The sequence below is a fragment of the Gorilla gorilla genome, chromosome 2 (genome assembly GCF_029281585.2).
Source record: "Gorilla gorilla gorilla isolate KB3781 chromosome 2, NHGRI_mGorGor1-v2.1_pri, whole genome shotgun sequence".
Lineage (NCBI taxonomy): Eukaryota > Metazoa > Chordata > Mammalia > Primates > Hominidae > Gorilla > Gorilla gorilla.
Window position 1 is genome coordinate 70451778 of NC_086017.1, and position 19794 is coordinate 70471571.

The 19794-nt window shown below is 39.4% G+C and overlaps 1 protein-coding gene and 1 pseudogene across 9 annotated transcripts in view; one reads left to right on the plus strand and one right to left on the minus strand.

Annotated features, from left to right (window-relative positions):
* The window catches only part of FHIT (fragile histidine triad diadenosine triphosphatase), a 1510123-nt gene that overhangs the window by 857149 nt on the left and 633180 nt on the right, over positions 1 to 19794 (minus strand). The window lies entirely within an intron of this gene.
* LOC109024866 (transcription termination factor 1, mitochondrial-like) lies at positions 12251 to 13473 on the plus strand (annotated as a pseudogene).

A 19794-nucleotide genomic window follows, 5' to 3' on the forward strand; every position in this document is an offset into this window, starting at 1 on the left:
TTTGACCAGGTCACGGCAGATAACAAATTATGTCATTTCTTATAGCTCTATTCCACTCATCAGCTTCCCTTCTATGCAGGAAGGAGCATGAAATGGGAAAAAAAACGAGGTTCCCACTCTTGGTGTCCTAAGTGATCAGCCACAGGAAGAAAAAGATCTCTGCTCATTTTCCCTCTCACTTACTATTGCCCAGGAATCTTGGATCTCTTCAGAATAGTGGGCAAACTGAGAGACAGCAAGTTCATTTAATCCTCAAAACAACCCTATGGATTCCATTCTGTTATCATCATCCCCACTTCACAGATTTCACAATGGACAGGGAGGAGCAGCATTGAAGGGATCAGTAACCTGCCCAAGGTCCATTTTAACACAAGAGCTTTCTGACTTCATTCAGGCTCCCCTCTCTGTGACTGTGATTTCTCTCATGTCTAAACCATTCACATTTTTTAAAATTAGGATTTCTATGCTTAAGTATGTACCTTTGTTCACAACTAAGTTGAGGATTCTATACTCACACACACACAGAGAGAGAGAGAGAGAGAGAGAGATGCAGTTGATTTTCCCCAATACTAATGTCCATGAACTGAAAGCTTTGGCAATAACTTAGTATAGCCACAGCTTTGGTTTGGTTCATTTCTAGGGTACTGCTTTGCAAATTAAAGGTGTAATCCCTTAAAATCACTGCAATAAAAGTGATTTGAAATCATACTATTTGCAGTCATAATAGAAACAAATGCCTACTTAACTACTCATGGCTCAGCTCTGGTGAGAACAAATCAATAGAGTAAAATGCTTTTAGCTTTCCAGAGAAAGGTTCCACCTGACAGATACCAAGAGATCAAATATTCACTCTGCTTAGGACAAAGAAGTGTACGGATTAGGACATATTTGAGAAGTCAGTTTGAGAAGGCACCAGTTTAGAACAGAACCCTGAAAGACCTCTACCATGTATTTATATTTCAATGTATTCATTCCATTTCTTCCTATGTCTTTTCATTCGTTTATTTCCTTGGTCTGTGTGCTGCAGGCTAAAACTACAGCAATTAAACACAAGGTCCTTGCATCCAGGAGTTCTTCTCAATCCAGTAATGGAAACAACTAACATCATATACTATTTTGCTTTATATTCTGCTAGAGGTACGGACAGGAGGTGCTGTGGGAACACAGCTAATGGGGCACCTGGTTCTTGCCTATGAGAGTTTTGAGAAGGATACCTGAAGTAGGGTTTAGAAACTGACCATCACAGGGGATGGGAGAGGAGGAAAGATAAAGTTATAAGGAATTCTCAAACTTTGAACATGTGAATGTCCTATATGTATCTGTAAACAGTATATAAAAACACTATAGTATTTGATTGCTCTGTCACAGATGAAAACCTTCAAAGAGAAGCTGATCATAGACACAATTATAGAAACCAGGGGATGTTATCTCGCCCAAGTCTGCCTGACTACTTTTAAGGATGCTAAATTCCTAATCTCTCAAGGATGACATTCTTCTTGCCCCAGAGTGTACTAGAGCCAGAGGGACCAACTCTTTCTCCCTAACTTCCTACCCAACAAAGAATCCTCCTCTACAATATTCCTAATGGATGTTTACTATAGCAAACATCACTTGTTCAGTTTTGGTTCCTCAGCCCCTATTCCCTCATTGTAATAGCATTTTTTTTTGAGATGGAGTCTCATTCTGTCACCCAGGCTGGAGTGCAGTGGCGCAATCTTAGCTCACTGCAACCTCTGCCTCCCGGATTCAAGTGATTCTCATGCCTCAGCCTCCCAAGTAGCTGGGACTACAGGTGCCCACTGCCATGCCCAGGTAATTTTTTGTGTTTTAGTAGAGACGGGGTTTCACCATGTTACCCAGGCTGGTCTCAAACTCCTGAGTTCAGGCAATCTGCCCGCCTCAGCCTCCCAAAGTGCTGGGATTACAGGCGTGAGTCACCGAGCCCAGCCTGTGATAGCATCTTGATTCACTTTTAGGGACTTTTCTCCTATTATAAGCCACCATTAGGATAGTGAATTGGGTGCCTTTTCATTCCACTCCAGAATTTGAGGTCCTGGAGACTTCTGGTATATTTTCTGCTGTAATGGAGAAAGGATGAGCATGTGTCCTAAGCTCAGTTAATTGGACCTTCTCTTCCAGGGCTCTGAATCCTAAGAAGAGTGACATGCCACTCACTCACTCATTGCTGTAGTGGCTTCTTAATAGCCAAGTAGACTCCATTTTGATACTTTCCTGTTTCTAAGCCTAGTGCCTCCTGCTCGCATCTTGATTCTGTTAATTCCCCGATATCCTTCTATTTATAACAAATTCCTTTTCTACTTATGTTAGCCTCAGTCTCTGTTACCTGCTTCCACTGGAACTCTGATTCTGCTTGAATCCTTCCATTAATGGGAATATTACTGCATTGAGAGGCTGCTCATTCCATTGCCGGACCTCTATATTTGTTTCAAAAGTTGTTAATTCAAGCTAAAGCCGGGTTCTCTATTACTAGTGTCTGTCATCAGGAATTAGAAAGAATAAATTTTAGTCCCTCTTCCATATGGCAGTCACTATAGTATCCAAGGAAGGGCAAATAATCATTGATAACCACACCACTAAAGCCCTTCTCCCAGCTGAAAACCACCAGGGTTTTTATAAACCTTCTAGAATAATATAAATTTTCAGACACCACAGAAATAGAAGCTTTGAATTGCCGATGAGCAGCTTAATCATTTTCAGATGGTCTCAGGGAACTAAAGAGTCACTTCCTCAGTGGGCCTCTTCGGAAGAGGGCACTTTCATGTTTATTACTTGCAAGGGTTGGCAAATGGTAGAATTCTTTTTTAGGATGATAAGGATTTATATTTCTATCTAGTCTGCCACCAATTAAAAGTATATTATCTTCCCTACTGAAGTGGGGGTAATTGGTGGTTATTTTCAGAGCAACTCATCAGGGTGAGACAGATTCTTTCTGATTGAGGTAGCAGAGGTGTTGAACGTTCATTGTGTACTGAGTTCACGTTTCTAGTATCACAATTTCCCACACCACATGCCTGATAGATGTGTCTTCAACATTTGCAAACAATTCCAAGTCATTTCTCCCTTCAATTATTCCCTCTTCTCTTTCTGACATCCTAACAAGGTTTTCATTTTGTACTAATTTCACTAATTTAGGAAAACATTTGTCTGCAATACATACATATACATATATACACACATATACATATATACACACATATACATATATACACACATATAAACATATATGTATATATATTCATATTCTTGAGAAGTAGGCCAGAAACTTGGCTTGCTGTGAAAATCAGAGGGAAAATAAAAAGGATGAATGGAGAATAGTGTCTATTCCCTTTGGCACTTCTTACCTAATACTCAAGCCCCTTACTTGCTGCAACTCAAGTTTTCTCCTCCCTGCTCCCACTTGCCTTATATCTTCTCTCAATGAATGAGGATTAAGGGCAGGTACTTCTCCCATTCCAGAGAAGCAGCAGCTCCATCTGGAGCACTCTGCCTCTTTCTGATGGAGCCCTCAGGGGTGTACACTGTAATGTCCATCTTCCCTCATCTGCTCACGCAGAGGACAAGACTCTCACTCTCACCTTCTTTCTTTCCTTATCTAATTTTCTCTCCTTTCTCTCTCTCTTTCCTCTTCATTTCTAGTGGCCACCAGCTCTGAAGATAACATCCCAGCCTGAGTAGGCCTGAGCCAATTATTCTAGACCAGAATCAGCAGGGGTAAACACAAACACTCTCATTCTCTAGCTGTTTCCTCAGGTGCTATGGGTGTTCCGGACTGTTCTCCCCTTCCACTGCTCAGATGATATATGACACTCAACTACAGTTGAAGGGAAATGGATCAACTGCTCTAGATCCAGGCCCCTGAAGCTACTTTAATATGTACGTAAGTGTTCGCCAGAGGTTCACTCCAGCTCTCTGGGGTGCTACATGGGTGCGGAAGGTCCAAAGACCCAGCTAATAACGAAAGTTGACTTAGCTTTTATTTAGCCTCCTTTATTTTTTTTCCCCCAGGAAAAAAAGGAGTTGGGTCAAACAGGAACTGGGCCCAATATCATTACAACAATACTGCAAGGTCCCCCTTCATCCCAATGCCACAATCTAGACTTTGTTTTTAGGAATATATTTTAGGAATACTAAATACAAAGAAAAAATAAATCCTAAACATCCTTATTTGGTTTTGCAAGTCAGTCAAAGTCATGTAAAGAGAGAGACCTAGTCATTATCAGGAAATAACTATCTTGAATTAGTCTGTAACAATTTCTTCTCATTGAGTATTTTTGTGTTTCCCTTCTCTTCATAATAGGTAACATGATTTCCTATTTAAAACGGTGGCAGAATTTCCCCTTAAAAACAAATTTATGTTTTAAAAGTGAGTTGATTCAAATAAATATTAAATATATTAATGCATATGCTGGTCATGCACGCTTTGGGGAAAAAAAAAAAAGTATATAAATGTCCTGGAGACTTCTGGTAGATTTTCTGCTGTTCCTACTCTGAATGGACATGGATCATTTTCATGCCACTTTGCGGATTGATGCATGACTCCTGTTGCTTCCAAAATGCCTCAAAAGAAAATAGCATTCCACCTGACAGGTGCATGAACTCAAGTCTTTCTCATGTATGGGAGGCATAAGTATGTCCATCCAACAAATCTGCCAGCATTGCCTTTATTCTGGTACTGTCTAAGGCTGCCTATTCCCTTCTGCACAGAGTTCAGCCTTTTGCTTCCTTTATTTTATTTATTTATTTATTTATTTTTTTGAGACTGAGTCTAGCTGTGTCACCCAGGCTGGAGTGCAGTGGCGCCATCTCAGCTCACTGCAATCTCCGCCTCTCGGGTTCAAGTGATTCTCCTGCCTCAGCCTCCTGAGTAGCTGGGATTACAGGTGTGTGCCACCACACCCAGCTAAATTTTTGCATTTTTAGTACAGATGGGGTTTAACCATGTTGGTTAGACTGGTCTTGAACTCCTGACCTTGTGACCCACCCGCCTCGGCCTCCCACAGTGCTGGGATTACAGGCATGAGCCACCGCGCCCGGCCCTTAGCCTTTTGCTTCTTATGGAAAAGCATTCTTCATTGTTTCATCCACTAGGCTTAGGCAAGTACACCCTAACTCTCAAATAGCATTTCCATCTGGGCACCCTTCTTCATGTTGTCTTTGTTCCTGGAATGTGCCTCAAAGGTCTGATTTCTTAGGTGCCAAGCACAGTAAAACTTCTAATCTTCCTTGTATCAATCCGGAGTTCTTGCTGTCTCAACAATATACTGCATACCCAAAGCACATGCATAAAATAAAGTTTATTACAACAAGACTTTGTTTGCAGAAGGAAGATTAGACTGATTGAATACATTGTTCTACACTGATTTTAATTGGTGCTATAATCTGATCTGTCTCTAACCAGCTAATCGGTATTTAATCGGTTGCTTTAATTTTATTACAAAGCAGCTAGAATGCAGCTGTAGCTAGAGACCACAGAGTAAATAAACTACATTATTATTATATTTATGCATATGAGTTTTATTCTGCTTGTGTCAAAATTATACTCACTTCCACTCCCCTCCTAATTTGTTTATATTAAACCATTATTGTGCACTTGCATAGTGGGAAGAGTTAAAAAATGTCTTTTTATTGCCAAGTGTAAGTTATGTGATAAGTTTCCAGATGTACCCACCTTCATTTGCCAAACAATCTTGTGATTCATTTAAATATTTATGCAGTGCTTCAATTACTGACATTGTTTCTATTAATTAATGATATTAGGGTTTAATTCTACAGAATACGGAAATAGAAACAGAACAAATTCATGCATAAAAAAGAATCTGATATGATCACCCTGAATGTAGTTTTATGCTAGAGTTTCTATGCAATTCCCCAGAGAACGAAGCATATCAGCATTAATAAAACTCTGAGTGTTTTAGGGGCTTTGAACATGGGTGCAATAGGTTCCAAAGCCCTATGTAAGTATTTGAACAACTTGACCTTATTTCAGCTTCTTGAGAGAACTATTAGGGACAGTCACAGAATCAACATGAAAAATTATTAAGTACCCACATACTGCCTGCTTGAAAGGACTCAGACAACTACAGCCAACTTCGAAAAAAATATTAATAATATCAAAACACCTTGCGGCTGCTCTTTTAGATCGCTACACATTTTTAAGAGGTAATTTACTGGAAGCTCTCTTTTGCTCTTTCCTGTCATTTCAGCTGTGCAAGAACACAATGCTCTCACCCTACGCCAGTCTGGAGAGCTTTGCTTTTCTCTTGGGAGGAGGCATGGTGCAATGATGAGAAGAAGAGCTTAGCAGCAGGCCGACCCTGGCTCCAGTCCCAGCTTTTACATACTCCCTGAATGACATCAGGCCATGTACTCTTAAGCCTCAATTTCCTCATCTGTAAAATAGGAGTCATCACAGCTACTCTGATATTAGTGTGAGGATTAAATGAGACAACACCATAAGGCTCTAGCCAAGGGGTCCAGCTGTTCCTTTGGCTACTGTGATCTCAGGCTCATTTAGCCCAGTAATTGTGGCTCATCTCATAGTTGTCTTCTCAACCTGCTGAGATTCATTTATTTAACAAATGTTTATTGGGTACTGACGGGGGTGCCAAGCATGGGCTAGAAACCTGGAACACAACACTGAAGGTCCAGTTTGCAACACAAAGTCCAGTTGGTCCAATGAGAAAGAGGATTAGATTTGCCTTTTAACAAAATATTCCTAGGTAGATGTTTACGGTAAAGCCAATATCAAGCCAAGTATCACAGAAATATATGGCAGGACATTAATGCCTAGTGTTCCACTATAGGAACGCTAAGCATGTGGGAGTTATTTATAACCTACAGCTCAAGGTCATCACCAAGGTCTGATTTTTCACTCATGCAAAAATTCAAAAAACTGAAACCTCTGGCATAAACGGGTTAAGGAAGGGAAGGCCCCTTAGTCCAAGCCTTTCCTTATAAAGGTAAGGAAAGAAACCATTGTTCCTCATCAGCATCAGAGCAATACCTGTTGTTTACACAGTATTTTGCCATCTGTGATGATTTTTATGTAGTGTAGGACAAGGACTTTCTAACGTTCGGCTCTATACTAGACCAGGTCCAAAAATCTACTTGAGTATCACTACCTCTGTCACTGAACTACTGTGACCCAATAACAGGATAAGATGGCTAACAAAAGATGCCCTCGTAGGAGGAACTATCCAGTAGTTTGATTTCATACTTGTCCTAAACCTTTAAACTTGTTCTACCCACATGTCACAGATCTGGAGGTTAGTGAAAACTACCTGTGTGTGTACAGAGCAGCCGGGAGGACATTTTGGCTCTGTTCTAGGCAGTCATGTAGGGCCCCCTTACTTTGCTCCTGCAGATGGTCCTGATACTGTCACTGTTCTGCTCAGCTTCAAAACTCTCAGCAGGATGTCCCATTCCTCACCTAGCCCTCACCACCTGCTCTACCTAATGATGCTCAATCACTGAATTGGCCCAGAAATAATACCTGCCTATCCTGACTTCTTACCCAAACCTGGGGCTACCTCCCTGACTGGCATCCTATGGGGGCTCTCCTTGGCCTTTAGTGAAGTGGTCAAAGAGAAGGGTCAACTCTTTATGCAAAAGAAAAATGAGTCATGAGCTAACTGTGAAACTCTGAATAAGTCACATATTCTCTGATCTCCATTTCCCAAATCAAACGAATTGAGAGCCATCTAAATTGCCTTCCAACTCTGAGACTCTATGGATATACATACATGAATCATCATAGCAAATATATATCTATTATAGAAGCTAAAGGAATCTTCTCACTTTCTCCAATTAGTACCAACTAGATTACTCCACAAAAGATACTTGACCTTGTTAAAACAAAAAGCAAAACAAAAATACTCTTTTACACTATTATCAGGAAATCTATGCCTGGCTTTAGCAGCAGAGTATAAATATTCGGTTATTGGATACTTTTCAATTTAGGGGAAAAGGTATATCTATTGCTTAAAAACATTTGTGCCCTTCTTATAGCCAGGTCACCCATTCCAAGGCTGAAGAAAATAAATTGAAGTGGTGGTAAAAGTTAGTTAAATTTCAGAATTTTTAAAAGAAGGGATATCATTCATCTCTGGCTAGCTAACTCTGTAAAAGATCTATCTGTAAGAACAGAAAATGCTCTTATAAGAACTTTGAGACTAGATAAATGCATGCCACACAGACCACCACTCCCATCTCCTCAGGCTGTGGCAGACATTATTAATCAATAACAGAATCCTTCCCCCTATGTCTATACACAGCCTTCAAATGGCTCTCAATGCAGCATCTCAGGTAACTGCCAGCAACGAATCATATTTGGCATGAATGATAAAAGGTATTTGGAATCCCTAGCTTTATGACTTTGACTCTGTTACCCTGACTGCCATTTAGAGGATTAACAGCCAAGAATGTCACAGTATCATTATTTAAACAAAATAGAAAGGGATCTTGCCTGCAGAAACATGCCTCTGAATATTAGTAGGGGATTTCAAGCTTGAAACTCTCCAGAAGTTTCTTTTTCATCACTCTAATGCTTGACTTTTTCTTCCTCTGCCCCCTCCTTCCTTATGAACTCTCAAGGTTACTTACAGGTCACAAGGGTCTTCAGGTTGAGTTCTGGCCAAAATTTGTAGCATTTTCAAGTCTCACTTCACTGAATGAGTACAACCCTGAGACCTGTCTGGGAACACGGAGTGAGACAGAAACTAAGTGAGCCACCACTGCTGAGACAGGGAGGGATGGCCTGGTGATACACAGGAAAGGTAAGTGTGGCAGTGCAGTGAGAGATGGGCTGGGGAGTAAGGTAGACAAAGGGATCTAAAGAGTGGAGTCCAAAAGCACAATGATACAAAGTGAGTGAAGCTCAGGGTTTAGCAAGTTAACATGAAAACCCTAGCTCCTGAATGAAGAGTACCTTTTGCATGGAGCCTGTATTATCTTTTCTGCTTATATCTTTCTTTTCTCCTCCCTCCAGCCCTTCCCTCCTTCCTATATGCTCCATTTTCAACTCCCTTTATATTCCTTCATCCTTCTCTCCCTACTTCCTTTTCTTTAGCTTCCATTTCTTTCTTTTTCTGTCATTCCTACATTTCCCTTTTTCTCTCATTCTCCCTTGTCTAAGCTTTAGACAACCCTGCTCACTAGCTCCTTGGCCTTTAAGAGCTTATAAGGGCTAAGGGGCTACTAGTAGCTTCTCCCCATGCAACATATCACACAGGTGTCTTGGAGGGACAAAGTGGGGCTTGAGACTCCTGGATGCTACACAGCAGAGGTAAGGGCTCAGCTACCCAAGAGAACAAATCAATGAAGTAGGAAGCAGAGGTGAAAAGAGTATATCAGCTCAACAGGATCAACAAAGTCCAGGAACACTGTCAAAATAAGCTTGACAGAAAATCAACAGAGCAGAGAACAGCATGAAACATGAAGTGATACAGGCTGTGGGTGGGTGGAGAAAGAGAAATACAAGGCAAGCAAAGTGGCAGCATTAATAAGCAGCCATGACTGGACACAGACCTGAAGATGGATATTAGGAAGTAGGTGCACACTGAGAATGAGAATAACAACCAAAGTGATGAACTGTGCCTTTGTAACACCTGACACAAAAGAAAAGAGGTAAGCCAGTTAAATGGCAGCACCACGTACAGAAATGAGTAGATATTTCTTGGTTTTGCTTAATATCGCTCTGGAAGCACAGAATTCATGTTCTAAGACTTAAGAATAACCTAAATCATCCCAGTGTGGTGGCTCACACCTATAATCCCAGCACTTTGGAGGTGGATGGATGACCTGAGGTCAGGAGTTTGAGATCAGCCTGGCCAACATGGCAAAACTCCATCTCTAATAAAAATACACAAATTATTTGGGCATGGTGGCAGATGCCTCTAATCCCAACTACTCAGAAGCCTAAATCAGGAGAATCGCTTGAACCTGGGAGGCAGAGGTTGCAGTGAGACGAGATGGATCACGTCATTGCACTCCAGCCTGGACAACAACAACAAAACACCTCAAAAAAAATTAAATAAATAAATAAATAACCTAAGTCTATTTGGGTGCCAAAAAATGTGTATTCTATTTGGACATTACAGTGGATTGACAGCATAGAAATTATTTATTAAACCCATCCTACTGGACCTGAAGGTGAACCCCATCATAACAGGGTGCCTGGTAGAGTCATTCTTAACTAGCCATCGATTTGTAAAATTGTAAAAGTTTTTTTTTTTTTTTTTTTTTTTTGAGATGGAGCCCTGCTCTGTTGCCAGGCTGGAGTGCAGTGGCACGATCTCGGCTCACTACAACCTCTGCATCCCAGGTTCAAGCAATTCTCCTGCCTCAGTCTCCCAGGTAGCTGGGACTACAGGCGCCCACCACCACGCCCAGCTAATCTTTGTACTATTAGTAGAGACAGGGTTTCACCATGTTGGCCAGAATGGTCTCGATCTCTTGACCTCGTGATCTGCCCGCCTTGGCCTCCCGAAGTGCTGGGATTACATTAAAAGTTTCTTATATCAAATGACTGTTCTTGAATTGTTACCTTGGATTAACAGGGAGCAAATATTGGCATTTCCACATAGCAGTCTACTATCTGGGGATAATCTAGCTTTCCTGGAGGGATGGAAACAAAGTGCATAATAGTTGTTTACCAATCATATAATATCAGACACCAATAATTTGTCATTCACTCTAGTGTTCTACAATCGTTAGAGGTGCTATTCAACTGCTCTCAGACATACCAGCTATGATCATGTAGGAAACGTGATTCTGTGGGCTGAATGTACCAACTCTTCACTAACATCTCAATACTCTAGACTGAAGTTAATGACCAGTGCAAACCACCAGAGTATTACAGTAGAAGAACAGCAGTAAAAAGGCCTTAATAAATCAGAAATTTAAATTGGCTATTCATTTTAGTTACAGTCATTCATCAGAGCAAAGTGATGGTCCAATTCACCTATGCAGTAACTTACATTGATCATAACAGTATTTTATGTAATATCATCCATTAATTTATTAAGCAAATATTTGAGTAATACCTACTATGTGCACGACCCTCTGCCAGATGCTGCAAGATATATTCAGACATAAAAGAAACAATCTTAACCTTTAAGAAACTTGTAATCCAGTAGGAGAAAAAGACATTTTGTAGAAGTCTTATTCAAATAAAATATGATTACATAAGATAAGGCTCCATCTAAGCTCTCTGCATTGCAAAGCTGATGGCAAGAACTACATTTCCCAGAATACTCTTCCCTGAATGGTTCGAGTAAAGTTTACCAATAAGAATAGAGTGAGATGTGGAAGAAAAAGAGATAAAGAAACTGTTCTTTGGAAGTCAGACAAATGTGCACAAATTAAGTCTTCCTCATTTCTGTACATTGAGAGATGTCCCTGCTTTCCTTATCGAAACTCTGAACTGTCTATGAGTTATTAACACCCTTGTCAGTAATATCACTTGTCATTAGGTCACAATTCTTGGGACTAGCATTTTCTAGGTTCTTCTATTCCAGATGCTTTGTTTCTGTGCATGTTGAGTCCAACATGTGTGTATATTTTAGGTAGTGTCACCTGTTTGGATATCCACAAGACCTATTTACACAACACCTGTTACAAAAACTCACCCCAGATGTTTTCTTGTTTGTTCAGTTTAATTTATTATACAAATCTTCGCATTTGAAAATATAAGCAAAAGTGATTCTAAGCCACTACAGGAAATTCACAAAAGCAACACCTGGTGTCAACATATTTCATCACATTTTAATGATTATGATGTGCACAGGTGTGCTGAAAGTTTCTCCTCCATACTCTTTGATTCTCTTTTAAAAATTTTTTAATTATACAATAAACTTCTAGAACTAATAAGCAATCATAGCAAGCTTGTGGGACAAAAGTTAATATAAAAAGTCAATTATCTTCTTATTGCTAGCAATGAACAATTGGGACTTGAAATTAAAAACACAATACCATTTACATTAATGCCAAAAATTTAAATACTTAGGTATAAATCAAACATGTGAAAGATCTATATAAGGAAAACTATAAAACTTTGCTGAAAGAAATACAAAAGATCTAAGAAAAAGGAAAGTTATCCACATAGGCAGACAGGAAGTCTCAATATTGTCAAGATATCAGTTCTTCTCAACTTGACCTATAGATGCAATGCAACCTCAGTTTTAAAAATCCCAAGTCAAAGTAAAAGCCATCTACGGCACACAGCATTCCGAAAGGTTTGGGCTACCTGACTATTATGGCACCAAGAAATCTCTGGTATATGAGAACTTTCACTTTAATTCAAAATGTTGGATGACCTGATTTTCAGCAGAAATGCTCTTCAAATCAGTTTCACTTAGGCTTTTTGGTGTGAAGTGAAATGATGCAGACAATGAGCCTTTGGAGAATGAGGAACCACTGAATAACTTACTATGGAAGTGGATACTGACATGGCAAAGAAACGACAGGCTGGAGTTTTTAATAGAATGTTCCCAATGAGCAGGACCTGAAGATGTTTCTTCGTTCCAAAGGAGTTAGCAAAGAAGTGATTGTTAGCATCGTATCAAAATAACTACAAGCTATAACACACACTCTTGAACGTCTTTCAAAACAATGGGATCTATGAAGGATTATGGTATCAGACCTTGACACTGTAAATATTTTGGGCCATTCTCCTGAATGCTTTCTTTTCTCCCATGAAAACCTAAACTTAGGGATTATATGAGTTCCTCTACTCAGCTGGATTTACCTGTAAATGCCTTTGTTGATTGTTGACCAATGTCCCTTGTACCTTTTCCAATAGTCTCGATCTGAATAAACAGATGGTTAAAGTTTTGCAGGAAGTATATTTTTCATTGGGTCACAATGATCCAACAGATTTTGTAAGAAAGATGCTTTTTTAAAACCCTTTCATCTTAATTCAGAGCACCAAGCAGGTAAAAGCTAGCATTGAATTTTTACAGGCAAGTTTCAATTTGAACAGTAGGGAATTGCTATTTCTAATATGTGGTCCAAGAGCCAAAATCCTAGACCTTTCCAATGACTATGCCAAAACAAACTACACAAATATCAAACAGAAGCTGTTTTCTCTCGATGTACTGAAGAAGAGGTACAAAAGCTTGCCTTAAGTTATCCAGATGTGGGGAAAAAAAGTTATCCAGATGTGATCTTTTGGCAGAGAAAAAGTTTAGTGAGAAGAATATTTTAGCTTGGTGCAAAAGTAACTATGGTTTTTGGGCAAAAACCATAGTTACTTTTGCACCGATCTAATGGATTGTCTCATAGAAGAATAAATTAGCCTTTTGTGAAAGTAATTTTTGATAACTGAAAAATCCTTGGGTTCTGGATTCAAGCATAAGTACTTTATAAAGTCAAATCAAAGAATTAGTAAATGCTGGCTGTAACTTGAGGACATCAAGCATCACTCTTCTACTCTGGAGTTAAAAAAAAAAAAGATACAAAGTAAATTTAAAAAGTTAAGCAGAACACTGGGGAATTTTTGAAAGCCAGTCATATAATGTAGTGGTATCTTTTCATTTTGAATTTGGGCCTTTCCAAAAGGAGGGGTATGATTTCTTAACCACAGATATATATATGTAATGATTCTTTGGCTATTTTGTTTTACAGGTTTATGAAAACTCATGGTTGATAAGCTCAGGTGTAGTCCTCCTAGCTACCTCTTTTCCAGTTGGAATTACTCCAACATACCATTATTTGATACAGGCTGTGGCTGCTGTAGAGATGGTAGTGCCATGGTGGTTTGCTACACAGATCATCCCATCACCTAGGTATTAAGCCCAGCATCCATTAGTTACTCTTCCTTATGCTCTCCCTCCCCGCAGCACCCCTCCAACAGGCCCCAGTGTGTGTTGTTCCCTCCATGTGTTGATGTGTTCTCATTATTCAACTCCCTGTTGTAAGTGAGAACACGTGGTGCTTGGTTTTCCGTTCCTGCGTTAATTTGCTGAGGGCAAAACCTGATTACTTTGAAGACAAGTTCTACTGTGGCAGGCAGAATCATGGCCACACCTAAAGATATCAACGTTTTAATTCGAAGAGGCTGCGAATATGTTATGCAAAAAGATTTTGCAAATGTGATTAAGTTGAAATTTGATTAAGTTAAGGGCCTTGAGATGACCTTGAATCATCTGGGTGGACCTAATATAACGCTAAGCGTCCTTAAAAATGGAAGAAGGAGGCAAAAGAGGTCAGAATGATGCTGTATAAGACAGACTTGACCACTTTGAAGGAGGTGAAAAGGAGGCTTTGAAGAAGGAAGGGACCATGAGCCAAAGAATGCAGGGGGCCCCATAGAAAACTGAAAAGCCAATGAAACAGAATCTCCCCTAAAAGGCCCCAGAAAGGAATGCAGTACAGCTGGTACCTTTTCAGCCCAGTGGGCCCAGTATCATACTTCTGTCCTACAGAACCACAGGATGATAAATTTGTGTTGTTTGAAGCCACTGAGTCTGATAATTTGTTACAGCAGCAAAGATTAACATAGCAACTAAGTAGATGATTTGTTGCATTATAGGTGGTCACAAAATACAATCCTTTAGTATCATGTATTTTTTCCTCTTACAAGAGTAATTACATTTTAAAAAGCTATCTACCATTCTAGAATCACTGTCATTGTTTATAATAAAGTCCTTTAAATGTGTGCATAAAAAACTAAATGTGAATAAAATGTAAATAAGGGAATATTTTTGCCTAATAAATACAAAGAAAATGAAAATCCCAGCAACCTATTTTGTGGATATTAACAAACTGATTCTAAAGTGTACATGGAAAAGCAAAAGATCCAGAATATGCAAGACAATATTAAATGAGAAAAACAAAGTAGGAGCACTGACACTACCTGACTTCAAGAGTTACAACAAAGCTATAGTAATTGAAACAGTGTGGTATTGGCAAAAGCCACCAAATACATCAGTGAAACAGAAGAGAAAGCCCAGATAGTCTTTTCCACAAATGGATCTAGAACAAATGGATACCCACATGCAAAAAAAAAAAAAAGAAAGAATCTAGACAAAGACCTCACACTATTCACAAAAATTGACTCAAAATGAATCACAGACCTAAATGTAAAATGTAAAACCATGGAACTCCTAGAAAATAATGTACAAGAAAGTTCAGCTGATCTTGAGCATGAAAGTGACTTTTTATATGTAATACCAAAGGTGCAATCCATGAAAGAAATCATTGATAAGCTGGACTTCATTAAAATTGAGAACTTCTCCTTGATATAAGACACTGTCAACTGAGAAAGACAAGCCAAAGGCTAGGAGGAAATATTTGCAAGAAACATGTCTGATAAAGAACTGTTATCCAAAATATTTTTTTAAAGTCTTAAAACTCATCAAGAAAAATAATTTTAAAATGGGCAAAAGACCGGAACAGACACCTCACCAAAAAATACATACAGATGGAATATAGGCATATGAAAAGAAGCTCAACATATATTATTAGGATATTGCAAATTAAAACAATGATACCACTATGTACCTATTAGAATTGTGAAAATTCAAAACAATGACAACACCAAGTGCTAGTGAGGATGTGGGGCAACAGAACTCACATTCACTGTGGATGGGAATGCAAAATGATATAGCAACTTCAGAAGACCCGCAATATTTTACAAAATGAAACGTACTCTTACCATACAATCCAGCAATTATAATCCTTGGTATTTACCCAAAGTAGTCAAAAACTTATTTCTACACAAAAACCTGCACACAGATGTTTATAGCAACTTTATTCAAAATTGCCAAAACCTGGAAGTAATTGAGATGACCTTCAGTAAGTGAATGAATAAACAAATCATGGTATACCCAGACCATTATTCAGCCGTACTAAAAAGAAATGAGCTGTTGAGCCACAGAAAGACATGGAGTTACTTTACAGGCATACTGCGAAGCAAAAGGAGCCAAATTTTAAGGGCTACATAATGTATGATTCCAATGATGTGATACATTGGGAAAAAAAAAACCTATGAAGAGAATACAAAGATCAATGGTTGGCAAGGGCTCAGAGGAGGGGGAGGGAAAGAGGGATGGCTAGATAGAACACAGGGGATTTTTAGGGCAGTAAAACTATTCTGAATGATATAACAGTGGTTGCATGTCATTCAACAGCTGTCAAAACCCATAGGATGTACAATGCAGATTGAACCATAACATAACCTACAGACTTGGTTAATAATAGTGTATCAAAATTGGCTCATCAAATGTAAAAATTATACCACACTAATGCAAGTGTTAATTATAAAGGAAACTGGGGGAGTGGTGGGGCATAGGCAAACTCTGCACTCGTTGCTCAATTTTTCTGTAAACCTAAAATTGTTAAAAAAGAAATAGTGTATTGATTTCTTAAAACCAAGTAATATATAAATAGCTTTATAAAAAATGTCAAACCACTCAGAAGTATCCCGACTAAAACATTTAACTCCCAAGTGATGTTTTCACACCAATCCTTTCATTCCTGGGGTAAATGCTCCTCACAGTTTAGTATTTATGCTTCCAGTCTACTTTTGATTTTTTTTTTTTTTTTTGAGATGGAGTCTCACATGGTCACCTAGGCTGGAGTGCAGTGGCACTATCTGGACTCACCACAACCTTCACCTCCTGGATTCAAGCAATTCTCCTGCCTCAGCCTCCCACGTACCTGTGATTACAGGTGCCCACTACCACGCCTAGCTACTTTTTTGTATTTTTAATAGAGACGGGGTTTACATTACAATGGCCAGGCTGGTCTCGAACTCCTGACCTCATGATCTGCCCACCTCAGCCTCCCAAAGTGCTGGGATTACAGCCACAAGCTACCGTGCCCAGCCCCAGTCTAATTTTTAATATGCTTACTATTACACTTATTTCCAAAGTGTTCAAACATAAATGGAACTATTTTATAAATATCATTCTGAAATTTGGACAGTTCCTTAAAGCAACTACTAGTGACTGCACTGAGCATTATGTGGAAAAAAAAAACTCCAGAAAATACATGTGCAAGGTGGTCACTATACAAACAAACTTTTGTCTTTCCAGAGCATTGTACAGCAATAGTCACACAGTATGGGCTCTAGAAATACTTGAGTGGTTGGCAATTAAGTCAAGATGAAAAGGAATCAGGCCATTAAAATATAGCTACAACTGGGAGGCTGAGGAGGGAAGATCGCTGGAGCACAGGAGATTAAGGGTACAGGGAGCTATGATCATGCCACTGGACTCCAGCCTGGGTGACAGAGTGAGACAGTCTCAAAAAAAAAAAAAAAATACAATTACATGGTCTGACAATTAAATTCTAGAGAGAATCAACCTTTCATCCACACAGCTAGTATGCCAATGAGGTGTCCACTGTGTAGGGAGAATTAACCCTCTGCATTTTTCTTAAGGATTTGAGCTCTCTTAGCTACACAAACATAGGAATTGTTATCCCCATCTTAGAGGCAGGAAAGCTGGGAGTCAGGGAGCTTAAATAACTTGCTTGAGATGACTCAATGATTGGTGATGGAGTCAAGATTGAAAACCCGGGCAAGCCTCCATGTCTCATGGTGCCCCTAAAAGTACTTTCTACAGGTAACAAGCACCCAAGTGGCCTTTTCCTCATCCATCCCAAATTGGCCGAAAAGATCATTTGTGACCAACTGGAACAGGATTATATCCATATCTCAATTAAAACCATGTTTCCATTTGTCCCCTTCCTTAAAGCAAATCACAGTTCTTTATGTGGATTTTTTGGAAGGTACAAATCTAGATTTTTTTTTTTAACACATTCTGGTGCTCAGTTGCTTAGGAAACTGCTTTTGTCATTAGGTGGGAAGGACTAACACACTTAAGAGAGAGAAAGGCAAAGGGGGAATATATAGTAAACCCAGTGCTGATGTGAATTGTATCCACAGGGACTATAACAAAACAATCACAACTCAAAGGGAAAAGAAGCTTTTGAGTGGGTTGTGAAATAAGCTATTAAGTCATGCAAATAAATCCAATGTCAACACTTCAGCCTGGGCTGATTGGATGCATGCATTAAAACTCATACTTCATAAGAATTTAAGGCCTCTGGTGTTCTCAGTTTTTCTTCTTTTTCACTTTGGGGTTTTTTGGTTAGAGGGAGGCATTTCTAGAGAAAGCATGCCTGCTTTACGCTAGAATCGCTCATGAAGTAGAGAATCTGTGCATCAAGGTTTGAAACAATACATTATTCCAAGACCTTGTCCTTCATCAGTAGTTTCAGCCTTTGCCACATTTCTGAGCTCCGTGCTCAAAAGAAGCATCTCTTCTCCCAGTCTCCTGCACCCAACCAGGCAGGGATCCAACATTCAGATAATTCAGATGGTACGCACATTCATGACTTCAAGATGCTGCTGTTGACAGTCGTATACCTTAACTTGCAGTGGGTGCAAACATAATCAGCCTTTTCTCCCACGAAGCCCATCTTTAGAAGCACTGTGAGATTTTTGCCTGTCTTGTTCAAGACCATACCTACAGTGCCTAGTGAGGGACCTGGCACACATAGTAGATATGTAACAAGTAATCACTAGCCTGTTACATGAGCAAGAAATAACTTTTTTAATGCAATTGCGTGGCTGATCTATTTGTCACCAAAGTGTAACCTCCCCTGTCCAATATGCCATCACTTTATTTTCCACTGCAAGCACAAGATCTTGCAGCTCAAGAAACAACTGTGCTACATGGCATGCTCTAAATTTGACACGCCATCTCAATTTCACGTGATACTTATGTAAGCCAATAGTCCCATTTTACAGATGAGATACTGGAGCTTGATAGAAATCAAGTAATCTAGCCACAGTCCCATAGCTAATAAATGATAGAACAAGGATTTATATCCCACCATTTTAGCTGTAAAACATGTTCATTTTTTTCTTTTTAAATCTGTGCTGGGCTGTGTTCTGACCTCAGGTGAAATACTGTATGTTTATATCACTCAACTCTCACATACCAAAGCTTAAGTCAAGAGCCTTTATGACTTATAAAAAACAATTGCTTGAGAGGCACTGGGTGATACATAGGCTCAGTTAAAGCAGAAGGAACAGCACTAGCATGTCATATTGGTAAGATACAAATTAGATTGCAGTTAGAAATGGACTGTCATGGTAGTAAAACTATGGAAAGAGCAAGGAAGTCCTCGTTTTGGCGTGTCTTCAGGAACACACTGGTTAACCATCTATTTGCCCAACCTGATTTGGTCTTTAAACTTGCCTGAAGCCAGGTGGAGGGAACAGAAGGCTTCTCTCAAGGTCAATGTCTCCCTCCATACCCCCCACTTCAGGATCTCCTATGCATCAGACACTGTGCTATACAATGAGTAAAACATAGTGTTTGCTTTTGAAAAATTCTACAATACATGAACAGATAATTATGGCAGAACATGCTAAGTACAATGTTATAGTAATACAGAGAAAAACAGAAAAACTGACTCAGTCACAGCACATTCAAAAGGGCTGTTTAATCCATGCCTAAGTGGAGTAAGGAGGCCAAAAGTTAATGAGGAGAGCATCCCAGAGAGAAGAAATGGTAGAGCCAGTGGTGTGAAGGCAAAAGCCAGTAGGACGTATGCAGAGAAGTCCATGCAGTTCAGTGGTGCCAGAATGCAAAATGAGAAGTAAGGAGTGGTAAGAGACAGCAGGAAAGCTTAGCTTACTTTTTAAGTCAGCCATGCTGAGCAGCTTGGGCTTTAATTTGACAATGATGAACACATATTTAGCAAGATTTCGCAGAGGACAGGTTGGATATGAAGTTTAGAAAAATCCCTACAGCTGGT